The sequence below is a fragment of the Amblyomma mixtum genome, chromosome 5, assembly GCF_055824585.1.
Source record: "Amblyomma mixtum isolate Tamu chromosome 5, ASM5582458v1, whole genome shotgun sequence".
NCBI classification, from domain to species: Eukaryota; Metazoa; Arthropoda; class Arachnida; order Ixodida; family Ixodidae; genus Amblyomma; species Amblyomma mixtum.
The window spans coordinates 182,066,189-182,079,691 of record NC_143016.1 but is presented as its reverse complement, the minus strand read 5'-3'; positions in this window follow the sequence as shown (position 1 = coordinate 182,079,691).

The following is a 13,503-nucleotide window of genomic DNA, read 5'->3' as shown; positions in this document are numbered from 1 at the left end:
CTCCTCGCCTCTCTGTGCGCCTTCGGTGAGTGCAAAAAGCATGGGGGGGGGGGGGGGGGGGGGGGCTCCTCATTTGAGGTAGGGAAACTGTAAAAGCTAGTTAACGTCCCTGCCTTTCGGTTCAACATTCTCTCTTTCTCTCTCTCCTTAACCAAGGCAGGGCTTAGGATGGTTCTAAAACTGGCTGGGTACCTTCAATGCTTCCGTGAGTTGAACAAACATGGGGGGCTCCTCATTTGAGTTCGGGAAACTGGATAAGCTAAGGGGCATTCTAAAATTCCGCCCAATACGAAATCCCTAAGGTTAAAAACGTAGGGGGACCCACATTAGGAGTATCAGGTGATAGCGTGAAGGGGTTAATATCCATATATGCGGATTTGGCCATTCTCTACTTTGCATTCAAAGATCACTGCTTGAAAAGGGTACGTACTTGCGCAAAAGACGGGACGAAAACGAGGAAATACAAACGACATGTACAATGACATGTACAATTGCGCATCGTACATGTCGTTTGTGTTTCCTCGTTTTCATCCCGTTTTTTGCGCAAGTACGTATCCCTTTCAAGCTATGAACCTAATCGCCCAGGTTACAGTTTTAATTAAAGACCACTGGAAGTCCTCACACCACTCCTGGCGCAGTGGTGCAGCAGTTAAGCAATACGCCACTGTGCGACAGGTGGCTGTTTCAAGCTTAGTCACAGGTGGCGCTCAGAGGTCAATATTGCTCTTCCGGAGCAACCTCTAGCGACCAATCGTTTTTTTTTTAAACTGCCGGCTGCCACGGTGAGCAGTTCGCTCATAATCTGATGGGCAGGTTGTCACTTGCACCGGTGATCAGGTTGTGATCCCGCAACAAGGTCATGTGACCTAGGTTGTTCCTCTGGAGATATTTCGCTCACGCCACCGACGACGATGGCGACGCAGGGTTTTCTGCTGAACGAGGTCCTTAACGCTGGCCCGTGAATGTGTTAGAATGTTAGAGCATGCTCCGTTTACTTCTGTCCGCACCTGCACCATTACGCGATATGGATTGTCGTTGAATGTATTCCTGTCATCCTCCTTGTTCTGGTGTTCCGTTCATTCGTGCGCTGTGCCCTGCAAACATAGAAACAAACCAACTCGCTCAACAGAAAGTGTTGCTGAAGGATATCAGTGAACCGTCTTCAATGATCAGCCGACTAGCCCCAAAGCAAATGTTTGATAATTGTCTTCCTGCCGACCTCATTTTGCTGAAAGCGTTGGAACGGCCTTAAACTATCGCCGTAAGCGTGTTCGCGAACCGCACTGCCACGCAATGTGATTCCACGCTTAGGATTGTCTATCACGCGTGTTAATCTTTGTTACTCGCTACTATAGATCTCAATGATACTTACCTTTCTCGGTTAAAACTGAACTTCTAAAAATAATTTCGTGCACGATTGTCCTATTTTTTTTTTCGGTCTAATAGGAAACATCCAACCTGTAGCTATATACAGATAAGAACCTAAAATTGAGAAAGAAAGCGGTGACGTGCGTGTGGGTAGCTGCGTCTGTCCGTTAGCGAATGCTAAATGTGTTCTGCCCGGTGCCATGACCCAAATCCAAAGGTCAACGTATAAACGGCTGCCGTTTGCCCCCGAAAGTTTTTAGCCGTCAGGTTTCAAAAGCCAGACGCGCACGTGATCTACTTCAGCTCGAAAGGAAGGATAACAACAACAAAAAAGAAACGGTCCCTTAAGTTTCTGGGTGAGTAAATGTCTCTCTTGTGGTTCGTATATGTATTATTTAGTTTGCTGCTTCGGTAAAGGTGTCATGAAAATGGTAGTTAATGAAATCATGCACTTGCTCTGTGTGCTGTGCTCGATAACAATAATTCAGCGATGCAAATATGAACTAACCCTTTTTAAAGTAGGTTAGAGTATACAACTCTTGTGCGCTTTTTACTTTGTTCATACTTATGCTCAAATGGACAATTCTAAACGCGCAAGAGGGCAGTGAAGGGCCCCTCACCAATGCTCTCATTCCATAGTAAATAATTAAATGAACAAAACGGCATATTAAAAAAAGGGCAATGAAGCTAAGGTCTTTAGTTTACGCTGGGAAAACGGGTTTTCAGAAACTGCTGCGTTCCAATCGGATCTCGAAGTGCAGAATCTCTCTCATCTTTAGCGATTTTTGCCAATCTGTACTGTTAGGCAATCACCTGAACTTCACGCGAGTCTGCCACCGAAATTTACAGGTCCTTTCCCTGTCCTGATACATTCTTCGCGCATTTTGAACCTTACTGACGTGCGCAAGTATCTTTGTTTCGAAGAGATGATGAGCTACCCTCATTTTGTTCTCGTGGTTTCAGGCACCACATGAGCCGTACAGTCTTCCGACGGGGAGCAACAAATGCCTTCATTAAGGCGAAGTGCAAAAGCGTGCATCTGTGCACTGCAAAAGTGAATTGCTAATGCACAGGCTTCTTTAAGAGCAAATTTTGCTACCCGGTGATCCAGATGACGCATATGCAGACAGCTTCCGGCTTGGCGGCTGCAGCACAGAGATTGTTTTTCCTGAACTGCTGCAAAACAAACGAACTGTTCGACCGGCATTGTGTTGTACTTTGAACCTTGCTTAGGTCGCTTGCAGTGGGTGCGGCTACGGTGCCTCGATGTCACATGGTGAAGTCATTCTTTCAAGGGGTCAACGCCGCCTTTCCGAGCAATGGCGGCCATCGCGGCGCCCACGCTTCACTGTTGCGGTCTGGGAATGACGCCCGTGGAGCGTTTTTTGCTAAATGCCTGGGTTTTGCGTGCTCCAGTGCACGATCCAGTTGCGAAATCACTGCAAAATGTTTCGATTTCCGAGAGAAGCCAAAATACTCCGCTGGCTACTAAGATCAAGTGCGAAAAGTGGTAGCCAATGGACTTGGCTCTTATCTAATGCCGAATGGTGGTCTAAATTGTTCTTTGCACTTCAGAAGCAGTACAGAACTTGGTTGTAGTAGTTACTATCAAGTGAACAAGTGCAACCTCAACTGCAGTTGATATCACCGCTGAAATAGCCATTTGGCAATCGTAGAACGTCACTCATGCTGGGCATACTTCCAGCCGCACCGCGATTAGGTGACATCGCCATCACTGCTTTCCACAGGGCGCGGCAGGATGCAGCCTGTAACTGGCATAGTGGTGACGAATACGAATCTGAAGCAAGATGTGTCATGCACATCTCTCCTTGTGTCTCGTGACTGGGCGCTGTTTTCTAATCAAATTTCTCATACAGCCGGCAGGCAAAACGTCTTGACGCGGCTGTCGAAGACGTTGGTTTCTGCTGCCAGTAGATGCAGTCGTCAGTTCCATAGTGACAATATTAAATTATACATCATTATTCAGTGACAGTTTTCACCGCCGATGATTATTTTGGGCTTTCTTCGCATTCTTAACGAAGCAAGCCCCTGTATTTTTTAACGAACTCCGCACCCAGCTGCGCAGTGCCCGTTGGCTGCCTATACGTAGTTAGCCAGAAGAAGGCGGACGTCGTAGCAGATGACGCGGTTGATGATGATGATGATGATGACCTCAGGCTTAATGGCACATACCCACGGCGGGGAATTGGCAAGGGTGCATAGCAGATACAAAGGCACTCATGTATAAATCAAATGAAATCAAAGTTTATTTTCCATCTAACACTACAGATGGAGGAATCGTAGAAAAAAGCTGCCCTTAGGCAGCTTTTTGTACGCATAAGGAATGGAGTATTTGATAATTTTGGGACGCAGACATAGAATTTTTACAAAACAAATAATACGGAGAAGGAAAAGTAGTGAATTCACATTCTATCAGAGTAATCTACCATGTGAAGTTATATAATCGAGATTATAATCGCACACTGGTTTGTCTTCGCCCTGCACAGCGGCCATGGAGCAAGTAAAGATCACGGCGACGATGGGGAGCGCGCGCATGAAGACACCAGGGTGCGGCTGTTTCATAGCGGCCTGGCGGAGCCCAGTGCTCATTTTACATGCGCTTCGCAAGCACTACCGCTGAAAAGCGTTCACTGCGAGCCGGATTGGACACCAGAGACAGGAAGGTGTATGCGGAGAGCAATTCCTAACAAAGAAAACTTTTCTGCACGGCAGTGCATTGTGTGTTTTAATAGTCCAGACGAAAGAAAACGACGAAACAGAGCTGTCTTCCGGTTGGCAGTTAAAGGAAAAAGCCTGCGTGCTAGACATGAAAAAATCCACCCGATATCTCCAGGCGACCACAGTTTTATTCCTTCGCACTCTCGCTCCTTTCCTTAATACTACCTGGTATGCAGCACAAATAAGCAGTTTAAGATTGGTGGTCTGATAGATACCTGCGCCTGTGGTCGTGGCGGTAATGTTGTTAACGTAGCGGCGGAAGTAGCTTTAAGTTGAACACGCCGGAAGAAGGGCCGTCTGGGTCTCGCATCAGAAAGAAATGCCCCTACTTTCAGGGTTCCAGAAAGGAAGTGTCGTCTACGAACTCTAAATATAGCCTCGCTCCTGGATCTTCACGGAACAGAACACGAACGACACTGTCCAGTGATGCGTTCCGCCTATTCAGATTATGCAGCAATTTCTCACCAGAAAAAAGAGTCATCAACGTTGTCTGGTACTTTTTTTTCTGTTGTTTTGAATATAGCGCAAGTGCTGTTTTGCGTAAAAATTAATCCCCTGTACAAGCTGATCACAAGCGTTCGTTAGAGCATCGCGCAAGATGAATAATTTAGGCACGACGATTTCATTGCAAGAAGTCTCGAGTGCTCCACTGGACGCCAAAGATTAAAAGAAACATTCTTATCGAACTCCCCCCTTTTGGCGGGTTGACAAGTGGGCGCTTGGTCTGACCGAGACCCCTATTTTCCTCCTTCATTGTATGTGATTCTGCTCCCTCTCCTCTCTCTCTTTCACCGTTGCTACGCTGGCAGTTCGACGCCGCGCACGCACACAGCTACTTGCGCAGATGTAAATGGAGGCCTATTATCTGACACGGAAACTACCGAGAAGTCAGGACGACGTTAAGGCCATACATACAGATTCTCGTTCGGTTAGCAAACGGTCGCTGTGGTTTTTACACAGAAGTCTCGGTTGCTCTCCACGAATACTGCTGTAAAAAAGAATATCTTTACGCATTCTGAAACTCTCTCAAACCCAACGGGAACCAATCCGACCAAGGCGAGTTGGCCGACTCCGCAGGCGCACGCAACGCACGCAAGAAAATTTACGCTTCGAAGCACCGCCGACAGCACGTGCGTAAAACGTGAATCACCGCCTTTAGTTCTTACTCCTAGCAAGACATGCTGACGCGCGTAGAGTTTCGTTTCCCTTTCAAGTAACGGTCAGAGAAAACTGACATTCAACGGTATAAATGGGTTACCGCTTTGCAGTCACGACCAGGCTGGTTTTATGAAGACCATGGTTTTTACAGACGACGAAAGCAGGGATAATTAAATACTGGTTTCACTGCCGTGGGCGGTTTCCACACGACTGGGTCGTCACGTGGAATTATTTTTGTTGAATACGATACGAATCTGCTCGTTTCGAAGAAGTGACAAAATACGACCACGAAATTAAGACGGCGGCGGAATCGCTTGCCATCTTCTTTTAGTGCTTGTTCGCAGAGGTGAACCACGTCCAGTACCACGCGCAGAAATCAAAGATTACGTGCCCGATTACTGAAGCAATTTTCGCATCGGTACCTATCGAACACTTCTGTTGTGTACGGGAGACGAACAACAAAACTAAACGTGAAAAAGTAGTCAAAGTGAACTCGAGGTACTGGACGTCATAAATAAGGTCCGAAATTTACTAACAGGGGCGGGAAAACACTTTCGAACTTCCAATATTGAATGCGGCTTTCCCCCCCAATGAACGTTATTCGCATTAAGAAAATCCGAGCTGTCGGATTTCACTGCAAATAAAAACTTTGTGGTGTTGTGCGTGGTGCCCCTATAGAATTGCTCGTGGGCTTCTCTCTGGAGTAAAAATCCCAAGCCCACGGCTTTTAAGTACTAAAATCCGCAGGGGAAACGAACGCGTTGATGCAGCAATGCAAGCTGTGTTCTGCCAAACGGTTTATTCATTAAGCGCGGTGCGCCGAAAACGGAACGATGGCCTATATCTGCGGCTGAGGTTATAAGGCTTTCGATAAAATTATGAAAAAAAAGGCTGTTGGTGCCCTAAAAATTATGCGCTCTCAATTATACCTAGGCAAAGAGGCTGAGCTCTCATTGTGACGTTTTGTGCACTGAAAAATGAGGAATCTAAACGCGAAAATATTCGACAAAATCGGAAACTGGAACTGAACGCCTTTCAAATTCGCAACAGCCGCATAAAAAAGAATATTTTGTTATTTTATGAAAAAAAGGTTACAATATTATGCATCTAGCAAGGAACAAAATGAAGGCTTTTTTTATGTTGGAGTTTGAGGTTTATTTAATTCTTATTGCATGCAACATGAGAAAAAACTCTACAAAAGGCTGGCCTGAAGTTGGCCTAGACTGCCAGGGGGACCTCTCGTAAGGAAAGAGATAAGAATAATTTCATTGGCTAGGCCGCATAGTAAAAATATAGTGAAAGCGCGGAAAGTGACAGAGATTTAGACACAAAATGCACAGCAAATATATAAATTCTAGTGTGAAAGTACAGCAGCTCATTACAGTGACCAAGATAACAGTGCGAAAAGGAAATAAGTCAAAAGGTAAAAAAAATGAACAAAGGGCATGAGGGAAGATACCTAGTGATTATGTCAATGCAAAAGTAATGAAGAAGCGCACTACAAAAAACTACTGCAGCAAGTGAATAAAAACAAAGAAGTGCGGAAAATTTCACGATTAGCCCTTTCGGCCTTGTAAATATCACAGCAAATATATTCCGCTCTCGCCTAAGTAACAGAAAAAAATACTGCTAAATATTAATAAATTAGTTCCTTAGGGGTCCCTGTTGCTATAAGCATTGTGTTCGCGCATTTACATTGAGCGGTGCGGTCAAGGAACAAGAAGCAGCTGCATGGTAGGCATGCAGTAAAACCGAGGCGTAGCATATTTGTAGGCTTATATGTCACTAACCATTCGTTCTTTTGCGCTCAACTTTTTGAATGTTGTGTGAAACGCCTATCCAAGCACACATCCCTCTCGTAAATATTATCGAATGCGTAAACGTTGTTCTTGAACACATTTTTGACATGTGCGATTTTGACATCATCAAGGCTCGAAGGTTGTCAGCGGTGGCCATTCAGTGATGATAGGTGATCTTTGTAGAAGGGAATCTGCTAGTACTTTTGTCGGCACACTTAGGCTGACGAGCTTGTTGGACTGCCGATATGAATGTTCATCGCAGCAAATGGACGAATCTTCCAATTAGCTTTCTGACGAACCTGAAAATGAAAATTTTCGTTATCATCCAAGATGAATGTTCGGATCGAGCCTGCAAAAGACTGACAGAAGTGGGAGGATTTCGTGTCACTGTGGTACGGCCGGGAAGGTTTATTCCAAATCGGCGCAGGAGCATTTAGCTGGTTTCGGTATGGAGAGTCTATGGTATTGACTTATGTGGTGCGTTTCTACCAGCTCTCCCAGTGTGTAGTGCACCCCTAGTTGAAGGATTTACTCAGTGGGCGTTGATTTAGGGAGAAGGAAAGTAGTTTTGTAGGCTGTGCGCATGAGTCTATTGAGTTTCTAGATCTCCGTGTGCGTGAGGTAGAGGTGAGGGATGGAGTAGGTGTTCTTGCATAGGCAAAAGGCTTGAATGAGGTCCTAATTAGTGACGCTGTATTGAGAATAGCAGTACGAATGAGTTTTACGGTCTCCGCATTAGAGCCGTTGTCAGAAATATTGAGTCCTCAAATTTTGATCCTATTGACCCTGCGAATAGGTGTGCCGTCTAGTGTGACTGGAATGTTAGGTGGGCTCCGTTCTTTTAGGCTCATGACGAGGAGTTGATATTTAGCCAGCGAGCAGCTTACACTAATGACGCTGTCATGCGCAGCAACCGTGTCAGCAGCCAGCTGAAGCTTGGATTCAATTTCGCCATGGTTGCCGGTATTTATTTATTTATTTACAAATACTGCTAATCCCAATTGGGATTGTGGCAGGAAGGCTTAGTAAGGTTAATAGAACGCGGCCAAGCATAATCGGAACATTCAACTGGTCAGCATGTTAAGAAAAACAACAAACGGTAAAACGAAAATACAACCGAGCTGTGACGAAAAGAATCAAATAACACATAAAATAAGTATTACACAAAGAATAACAAAATGTTGAAATATTGCTAGTTGTTATAATACGCAGACAATAAGTAAGCAGTAAATATTATAAGCGTACACTGCAAAGGCATTAATAGTATAGGCGTTTAGTTTATGTAACGCTGCATAGTTTGACAAAAAAAAAAGCTTATACATAAAAAAAAAAATAACCATGGGTATAATAATAACAGAACGCAAGCAACTAGGGATGAATAACTAATAACATGACATACTCTCAACTGCAGTATTAAATTTTGTCAATGAAGAACAGTTAGTAATGGATGGATCAAGGCTGTTCCATTCTCGAATTGCTAGTGGGAAAAAGGAATTTTTAAAGCAGTTAGTATGGAAATGATACTCACTTAATGTATGCAAATGTTTATGAAGCGTTGATCTTGCTTCGGAAAGGGAAATATATTTAGTAGTGTTGAGTTTTAGATGTCGATTTATTAGTTGAAACATGAGTTTTAGTCGTGCGACTTTTGCACGGGTCTGCAATGATTTTATTCCTTCAGTTTTCATTAATTCAGTAGGCGAATCGGTTGTTTTGTATTTGTTAAATATAAATCTGACTGCTTTTCTTTGAACGGCTTCAAGTTTGGTTATATCTTGATTAGTATAAGGAAACCAAACGACGTTAGCATATTCCAGAACAGATCTAACCAAAACATTGTAGGCTAAAAGCTTAGTTTGAAAAGGGGCTAATGTGAGGCGTCGTCTAAGAAAAAAGAGTCGTTTCAAAGCTGTTGAGGTGATTTTGTCCACGTGAGCGTTCCACCTGAGGTCATGGGTTATTAGTACGCCAAGATACTTATGATTAGTCACTACAGTAAGTGGTGTGCCATTTATATATACCGAAAGTCGGATTTATATTTCTTTCTAGAAACTGTCATAACAGCAGATTTAGTAGCGTTGAGTGTCATCTGCCTGTCAGCGCACCATTTTGCTATAGAATGTAATGCGTTGTTAAGAGCTTCATGATCCTCTATTGTATTAATTTCGCGATAAATTACACAGTCATCGGCGAACAGTCGTATATTAACGTTTAGATTAGTCGTCAGATCATTTATAAAAATCAAGAAAAGAACAGGTGCCAAGACACAACCCTGAGGTACACCAGACACAACATTTACTACGTGGGAGGCTTGATGATTAATTTCTACAAATTGTGTTCTGCCTGATAAGTAGTTGCTAATCCAATTAACTATAGAGCCATGACCTAGAGTTGATTCTAGTTTATTAATTAGTTTAATGTGTGTAACCCGATCAAATGCCTTTGAAAAATCTAGTAGTATTAGATCGGTTTGCTTTTGTCTGTCGATGCTGTGGGATAAGTTGTGGACTAATTCTAATAACTGTGTTACTGTCGGAAGGCCTTGACGGAAGCCATGCTGAAATGGGGAGAGTATGGTTTCATTTTCAAGGAAGACGGTTATGTGTTTTAGTATGATGTGTTCGAGTACATTAGACACTGAACAATTGATCCAGATGGTGATGTCATCCGCGTACAAGAAGAGGTAAACTGAAGGAATAGTGGCAAGTTCCTGCGCTAACGGAATAAGAGTACTGTCGAAAGCTGGGAGCAAAGAAACTGCTCCCTGGGGTGTTCCCCTGCTTCCTAGCGTGATAGGGTAGGTCATGACTGTGCCTAATTGTAGGCAGACGGATCTGTTGCTAAGGGATCAGCGACGTAGTCGTGCGTGCGAGAGACCACGTTTTGGTCACTCAGTGATTGTTAAATGGACGAGTGGGCAACGTTATGAAAAGCCTTCATCAGGTCTAATGCAAGGATAGCTGTGGTGATATGAGGGAAAACAGGATTGAGCACATCCTCCTTAAGTTCTAACATGACGTGTTGAGTTGACAGTCCCGCTCGAAGCCAAGCATGGCGGCGGGGAAGAGTTGGTTGTTCTCCATGTAGCAGTTTAGTCGATTTAGGATCACGTGCTCTATTCGTTTACCAGTGCATGAGATGAGAGAGATAGGTCTCATACTCTTAAGATCTAAAGGCTTGTTAGGCTTGAGGTTGAAAGTTACCTTAGCATATTTTCATTCCGGGGGCGGAGCGCCCTGCTCCCATTGTTGATTCATGTCCATAGTGAGAGCGGCTAATGATTTGGCGTCTAAATTTCGGAGCTTTGTTGGTTATTCCGTCGTGACCTGGGGCGGATATGGTGTGAAGCCGCCCCAGGGCAGCCTATAACTCCGGAGTGTCCATGTCTGAGTTGGGAGTACCTTTTTAGGTTTGTAATTGTCCCTGTTTTATGTCGGGGAATTATGCGGCTTTAAGAGCTACTTCAAGGTCTTTCCCCTGTTTCTGTTCCTCGTGCATGAGTTTGGTGATTTGTTTATGATTTTCCGACCGAGAAGAAAACGGGTTTAACATATGCTGGAGGAGGGATCACGAGTTCTTCCGGTTCAGAGTGCCGTCTAGTCGGTTGCATGACTGATTTCATTGCTGTGTCGAAAGCTTAGCCGTGTGGTCGGTGATGAGGTGGAGCGTTTGCGCTATTTTCTGTTTTAATTTGTGATTATGCTTTTGTTTCAGCCACCGTTTATTCAAATACTTATAGGCCTCCCAAAGGTGGAGTAGCCTGCTGTCTACTGGGATGCCAATATGTTCTACCGGGGCCAATTTTTCGCTGAGAGCCACGTCCCGTTGGAGCTTAGAAGCCCAGTATGCAGTCCTGAATTTCTGGTGCCGGGTGTTGGTCTCGAAATTTGTAAGGTGGAACTGTTTATTATTGTACCGAGGTTTATTCCGGTGTGATTCCAGTAAGCTTGACGTACGTTCTTACTGAAAGCAAGGTCTGGGCTTCTATTTCTGCTCACACTGCTGCTAGTGCGTGTGGGCAGCGTGCAGTCAGTGACCAGGGTGCGCCTGTTTTGCTGAATGTAATGAGAGAGACTGGCGTCCTGCGAGTGTTCTTATTATATCCCCAGGCTGCGTGTGTTGCATTACAATCACCCGTTACCACTCTAGGAGCGCAGCCTGCTGGTTGGATGGCGCTATCAATTGCCTCAAATACAGCATTGAGGTTATCTCTAGGATGAGAATAGGTATTTCAGATAAAACATTTTACTTGTCCTGTACGACGCGGGGGAGCTCAAGAAAAGTGCAGTCGGAGTAGAGGTCAGAGAGGTCATGAGCTATATACACGACATTTCTGTGGATATATGTGGTAACCCACAGTGAAGTAGAATGGGAGTGTATAGCCTGACAGCCGAGAAGCTTGCATGCTTTTAAAGGCTCCTGTACGCAGATGACATCACATGCGGCTGTAGACTGCTGTAGGTAAAGTGAGAGACAGTCTCTCTTCCTTTGCAACTCGCGGCAGTTCCATTGCCGCAGCGCGAATAGAGGGAGGATGAGGCAAGGGAGCAGGAGGGGGTTATGTTTGGGAAGGCGCTTGAGAGCGGGCGGATTGTGGAAGGGTGTCCAAGGGAGAGAGCCGAGCGAGTTGCCTGCCGAGAATATTCTCAATCTTGGTAAAAGCGTTCGCCGATTTGAGTAAAGCCTAAGTCAACCTTTTGTCTGTGCCCCCTGTGCGCTTTTTTGAATTTGTTCAAATGCGCATTTGGGGTCCTTGTGTACTGATTCGGGCTTTTGCGTCGTTTTCTTTTTCGCGGGGTGGGAGGAGGATTGTATGGGATCACTCTCTGATTGGTCTGCAATGTCAGATTCTTAGGTGGAGGGCCGATAGATGGGGAGAGATGAGACTCCGAGGATGAAGGGGGGATAGATAGGGACAGAGAGGATTTAGGGGTAGATGCTGTAAGTGTATTTAAACGTTCGAGCACCAGAGCCAACTGTTGCTTTAATTCTTGATTCTCTCTAGTTAGACGTTCGATAGTTTCTTAAGTTTTAGAATTTTTTCTAGATCCAGAGCGCGTTCTAGTGGAGCGGGAGGCTCGCTCTGCCCAGCTCACTTTCTGCGGCTAGGTCCTGGGGTCCCGAATCTGGGATGCCATTAGTCCAGGACATTTTCTTCTGCTTCCGCGGCGGCCGTCTTCGATTCTCAGGAAGGACTCCTTCTGGAGCTTGAACTCCTGCTGCTTCTGTCTCTGTCGTGGACGGGAGGGACGACTATTACGACACTGATAGCGTTTTTTGCAGGCTCTGTCGCCAGTCAGGACATTGCACAGGTAGAAAAAGTTCAAAGGCGTGCTGTGCGCTTCATTTACAATAAATATAAAACCTCCGAATCTCCATCTCTCTTTATGCAATCAAACCAGATAAAACCTCTCAGCATCCGAAGAAAGATAGCAATAATGGAATTTTTCTACTGCTTAATTCAGGGAAAGTTTGGCATCTCGGCAAGTCCTTATGTTACTCCATCATCAGCTCGAAAAACGCGACACACACACAACTACAGCTTAACTCCTCACTTCGAAAAAACAAACTCCCATAAATTTTCATTTTTTCCGAAAACAATCAGTGATTGGAACTCACTACCTGAAGAGGTTTTTACGTGTGGTAACTTCAAAGAGGCCATTACCAATCTGTTTTAACCACTGAAAATGCCCTTCTGAATTTTGTGACTATTTTAGATTGACGAAGATGTATTTCGGAGTGCTTTTATATCTGCATGCATGAATTTTAAACATATGTATGTACGTAAGATGCTCTATAACCATTTCTTGTTACTTTTGCCCTTCCTGCTTGGACCAAAAAGGTCTGCAGTATCATGTAAATAAATAAAATAAAATGTGGGTGTCCCCACAGATCACGCACGTCGGTATACAGGGGTGGTCCTCCGGTTGCTTCTGCCCAGAGCCTGGGCAGGTGAGGCAATGCGGTAGGGGCATACATCGCGTCTGTGGCCGAATTGTCTGCAGTTTAGGCAAGCCTCCACTTTCGCGTAGAAGGGGAAGACTGCGTAGAGTACGTCAAACATTCTCAGGCGGGAGCTCCTCGGCTATGAAATGGATGAGCACTGACAGCGACGTCCGCCTCATTTCCCTGGCCTGGATAATTGGCAGGATAGGATTCGCCTAATTCACTGAGCAAGTCCTTCGGCAACTCACCACTCCAGGCGCGCTAGATGATTCCTGGCCGTGCCCTATCCGGTGGAGCTATGTACGCGTGGAATGCCGGTTTGCTGCCTCGTAGCGTCAGGTGCCTGATTTTGGCGTAGTTGGTCGTTATGCGCCTTCCCTCTGCTCTCCAAGCTCCTGCTCCATTGGTTTCGTAGCTTAAAACGCGACCAAAGTGTTCACTGCTGGTTACAACGGACAGCGGCGACGGCGACGGCGACGCCGCGATATGCAGG